This window comes from Palaemon carinicauda, chromosome 11 (assembly GCF_036898095.1).
Source record: "Palaemon carinicauda isolate YSFRI2023 chromosome 11, ASM3689809v2, whole genome shotgun sequence".
Taxonomy (NCBI): domain Eukaryota; kingdom Metazoa; phylum Arthropoda; class Malacostraca; order Decapoda; family Palaemonidae; genus Palaemon; species Palaemon carinicauda.
In genome coordinates, this window is record NC_090735.1 from 143,106,703 (window position 1) to 143,113,081 (window position 6,379).

Genomic DNA, 6,379 nt, shown 5'->3' on the forward strand with positions numbered 1-6,379 from the left:
AATTCCAGTCTTTTTGAAGAAAGGATCTATTGAAATATTTATCGTGATTTTAGTTTTCAGAGGGAGTTGGATATCAAACGTTATTGCATCTGATATATTTACTGTGCGTATGTATCTACCTCAGAGTCCTATCTATGTCTCTCAATATATTTACTGTGCGTATGTGTCTACCTCAGAGTCTGTCGATGTCTTTCGATATATCTACTGTGCGTATGTCTCTACCTCAGCGTCTATCTATGTCTTTCGATATATTTACTGTGCGTATGTATCTACCTCAGAGTCCTATCTATGTCTTTCGATATATTTACTGTGCGTATGTATCTACCTCAGAGTCTATCTATGTCTTTCGATATATTTACTGTGTGCATGTATCTACCTCAGTGTCTATCTACTGTATGTCTTTCGATATATTTACTGTGCGTATGTATCTATATATTTGATATGCTACAGAGAATCTATCTATATGTAGGTGTATACATGTACATATATATTTATCTAACTTATTTTCTCAGAATCTATGTATATATGTATGTATGTATGTATGTATGTATGTTATGTATGTGTTTAATCTGCTACAGAGAATCTATCAATCTATAGATGTATAGATATATGAACCTATACATTCAATCTTTTAATGAGAATCTACTTATCTAGCTATATATTTAATCATTGGTAAATCAAATACAATTATGATATCCTAAAAGCAAAGACTTTTATTTTATTGTTTATGAAGAATTTTTTTCATCTCTATCTTCTTATGGTATATATGAAAAATTAGTAAGGATAAATGAGAAATTGTTTATCTTTTGCATAAGTGTCGTTCATCATATTTTTCTTTTCATATTTGGTTCTCGTCTCAAAAGTGAATTAAAAATGAAAAATAAAACTGTTAGGGTAGATGACGTAGTTAGGAGTTAGTGAATACAGAAAAAAATTACCAAAATTAAAAAAATCTGAATACTTAAATTTTAACTTTTTACTATATATCATGTAACGACATTGAGTTTTTTCAAGTGTCCTCTTATTTCACTAATTTCCAAGCTCCTTTTTCATTCAACTCTTACAAAAATACTAATTCTACAAATATCACTCTGTGCATTGATCACGGAACCCTTAGGTATCTGCACAACTACAGATTCCTTCTCTTCATCTTGGTATACACCAGACTTTCCATTTCTCGCAAATAAAGGCCGTGTCACACTCGCAGTCTTTAAGGCCATTCTTTACTTGAAAGTGCAGAGAATTTCTTTCCAATATGCTGCACTTGTCTTTTATTGTCACTCAAGTTTGTCAACATTCAGAACCATTCACCGGTAGAATGCGTAATGCATTATCTCTTTTAGCTTTTGTAGAAATGCAGGTTAGTTTCCATTTAAAGAAGAAGAATCTAGTAAAATTATCCCCCTCTTTATTTACAATAATTATGAACGATTTGGATATACAGTATACGCCAGTCTCGAGCCATTAACCATTAAGCATAACTGCGTATTTGAATAATAACATAACCTGACAGATATTGACAAGACAACTATGGAATGGCCACCAACTTTTCAATTACTTCCTCGTGTACTTCGCTCAAGGAATTTGAAAGTGATGTGGAAAATATACACTCACACGGAAAGTAATGCATTTATATAAGACGGTGTGTGGCTGAATACGACGTGACCAAATGTCTGTCTTGGATAATTAAAGAAAAATGCAGAAATTCTGGTTTCAAAATCACTTGTCTCAAGATTGCGTCATTGTGCCGTCGGGTGTAACCCGCAAGTACGAAAAACAAAAAGAAGAAGAAGAAAAAATCGAGTCATGAAATTTAGTCATATCTGTATTTCTGTAATAACAATTCTTAATGGATATTTATCTTAGGTTGAAGCCTGTATTGTCAAGAATCTGGTTCGAGCTGGGGAAGAAAGAATAAAACTTTAAAAGGTAGAAAACTGAAGATTTCTCGTTGATTTTCCAACATAATTCCTGTATAAAATTTGTGTTTCTTATGCATATTCTCAAACAGAAAGGAAGGCATACATTATCGTTAGTACTTATACATACACACACACATATATATATATATATATATATATATATATATATATATTATATATATATATATATATATACACACATATATATATATATATATTATATATATATATACAGTATATATATATATATATATAGATATATATATATATATATATATATATATATTATATATATATATATATATATATATATGTGTGTGTGTGTATATGTATGTATGTATGTGTATATACCTATAAAAGTGTGTATAATATAGCGTTGGCATATATACACAATGCTTATATATATATATATATATATATATATATATATATATATATTATGCATATATATATATATATATATATATATATATATATATATATATATATATATATATATATGTATATATATTGGTATATACATACATATATATATGCATATATATATATATATATATATATATATATATATATATATATATATATATATATATATATATATATATATATATACTTGCATATACATAAATATTATTCTGTATCGCATAACCGGAGATAACTCTTGAGATAAGTAAAATCCATTATCAGTGAAATATTCACATCCAAACAGCTTAATAATAAACGAAAGATGTTGAAAACATTCCTCCATACTTATTTTTTCAATACCTCCATCCACTAATCCTTAGAATTTATCATTTCTATAAGATTTAATCTTTTTAAATTAACTGTATTCTTCTCCTTCCATAGTAAAGAGAGAAGATAAGGAACATGTGACTTTTTTTCGCGTCGATGTCATTATTTATACCCTTTTATGAAGTGACCTTAGAACAATGATTTACTGGCGAGCTGGGAATTGCAACTAGTCACAAATCTAAAATATTTATGTCAACTAATTATGTGCATACATACTTACACACACTTAAGCAAACAAACACAAGTATATACACGAACACACGAATATATGTCCCCTAAATAATAATGAGTAAGTATCTGGCTATATATATACATACATATACCAAGGCACTTAACCCCAATTTTGCGGGGTAGACGACATCAAACAAATGAAACAAAAAAGTGGACCTCTCCTCTCTACGTTCCTCCCAGCCTGACAAGGGACTAAACCGAGTTCGGCTGGTACTGCTAGGGTGCCACAGCCCACCCTCCCCTGTTATCCACCACAGATGAAGCTTCATAACACTGAATCCCCCATTGCTGCTACTTCCGCGGTCATCCAAGGCACCGGAGGGAGCAGCAGGGCCTACCGGAACTGCGTCACAATCGCTCGCCATTCATTCCTATTTCTAGCACGCTCTCTTGCCTCTCTCACATCTATCCTCCTATCACCTAGAGCTTCCTCCACTCCATCCATCCACCCAAACCTTGGCCTTCCTCTTGTACTTCTCCCATCAACTCTTGCATTCATCACCTTCTTTAGCAGACAACCATTTTCCATTCTCTCAACATGGCCAAACCACCTCAACACATTCATATCCACTCTAGCCACTAACTCATTTCTTACACCCGTTCTCTCACCCTCACCACTTCGTTCCTAACCCTATCTACTCGATATACACCAGCCATACTCCTTAGACACTTCATCTCAAACACATTCAATTTCTGTCTCTCAGTCACTATCATTCCCCACAACTCCGATCCATACATCACAGTTGGTACAATCACTTTCTCATACAGAACTCTCTTTACATTCATGCCCAACCCTCTATTTTTTTACTACTCCCTTAACTGCCCCCAACACTTTGCATCCTTCTTTCACTCTCTGACGTACATTTGCTTCCACTCCACCATTCGCTGCAACAACAGACCCGCAAGTACTTAAACTGATCCACCTCCTCAAGTAACTCTCCATTCAACATGACATTCAACCTCGCACCACCTTCCCTTCTCGCACATCTCATAACCTTACTCTTACTCACATTAACTCTCAACTTCCTTCTCTCACACACCCTTCCAAGTTCTGTCACTAATCGGCCAATCTTCTCTTCCGCGTCTGCAACCAGTACAGTATCATCCGCAAACAACAACTGATTTACCTCCCATTCATAGTCATTCTCGTCTTCCAGTTTTAATTCTTGTCCAAGCACTCGAGCATTCACCTCTCTCACCACTCCATCAACATACAAGTTGGACAACCACGGCGACATCACACATCCCTGTCTCAGCCCAACTCTCACTGGAAACCAATCGCTCACTTCATTTCCTATTCTAACACATGCTTTACTACCTTTGTAGAAACTTTTCACTGTTTACAACAACCTTCATCTAACTCTATATAACCTCATCACATTCCACATTGCTTCCCTATCAACTCTATCATATGCTTTCTCCAGATCCATAAACGCAACATACACCTCCTTACCTTTTGCTAAAGATTTCTCGCATATCTGCCTAACCATAAAAGTCTGATTCATACAACCCCTACCTCTTCTAAAACCACACTGTACTTATAAGATTGCCTTCTCTGTTTTATCCTTGATCCTATTAATCAGTACTCTACCATACACTTTTCCAACTACACTCATCAAACTAATACCCCTTGAATTACAACACTCATGCACATTTCTCTTACCCTTATATAGTGGTACAATACACGCACAAACCCAATCTACTGGTACCATTGACAAAACAAAACACATATTAAACAATCTTACCAACCATTCAAGTACAGTCACAACCCCTTCCTTCAACATCTCAGCTTTCACACCATCCATACCAGATGCTTTTCCTACTCTCGTTTCATGTAGTGCTCTCCTCACTTCCTCTCTTGTAATCTCTCTCTCATTCTCATCTCCCATCACCGGTACTCAACAACTGCAACAGCAATTATATCTGCCTCCCTATTATCCTCAACAGTCAGTAAACTTTCAAAATATTCCTCCCACCTTTTCCTTGCCTCCTCTCCTTTTAACAACCTTCCATTTCCATCTTTTTATATATATATATATATATATATATATATATATGTATATATATATACATACATATATATATATATATATATATATGTATACATATATATATATATTTTTTTTCCGGTGACGCCTGAGCGCATTGCCAGACGTAAAACTACTTGTTCTCTTCCCGTCCCTCAGGTATGGGGTGAGGGTAGTCATATCCTGGTGAGAGGGGTTACCCCGAAAGGTACACTCAGACACCACAACTGCCGTGTTGTAGTTAGGAAAGGTGGAGGGGTAGGGAGGGTTGAACCAGAGTACCTATATAAACATAGGTACTCTACGTTGAAAGTTGTGTTTGTGTATATATATTTGTCTAAATATTTAGCCGTCATATTTGACGGGTCACGTATACTACTATACAAACACACATACACACATACACACACTCATATATATATATATATATATATATATATATATATATATATATATATATGTATATATATATATATATATATATATATATATATATATATATATATATATATATATATATATATATAGATAGATATATAGATAGAGAGAGAGAGAGAGAGAGAGAGAGAGAGAGAGAGAGAGAGAGAGAGAGAGAGAGAGAGTATATGTATATGCATGTACACACACACATATATAAACACACACACACACATATATATATATACATACATATATATATATATATATATATATATATATATATATATATATATATATATATATAAAGAACTATGTCATTTGTTCAACTCATTAAGCAGGCAACTGGCTGAAATAGTCAAAATTTACAGCATTTTCATAATTGATCTATTCTTTTTACTTGTAAGCAGGTGCCTTACATATACAGATTTTCTAAAAGTTAAGGGGAATAGAATTGCTAAAATAACTACCTAAAATATCTTTTTCTCACAAACTTGTAAGAATTTTATGCGGAATAATTCAAATTCATTTGCAAAAAAAAAAAAAGAAAAAAAAAGCAGTTTTTTATTATTTAACTGAAGTCAATCCCCAAAACTGTTAGTGGTAGCAATTGCAAGTAAGAGTATTGTAATTTCCTTTGAAAAAAATTAAATACAACTATTCTGTCACTTGAATATTACCAATACAAAAATCATATTTGTTTATGAGACGGCATTGATATGTACTGAAATGTTACTAGTTTTAAAAAACCTTATATTTGTTAGAAAGCCATTCATTTTCGGAATGATGCAACCCGTATTGCAAAGCGTTCATTGATGCATTTCCCAACCGAGATTAATCACCGATTCTTTCATTAAAACCTTATTTGTTGATTGCGCGAGACTGGGCTATAACAATGACCTTCTACCTCACAGAGATTGATTTCGAAAGTGACGTTTGTTATGATTTCTTCTGGGCGTGTCCAAGCTCTGTTTGTCATTTCTCTTTCGT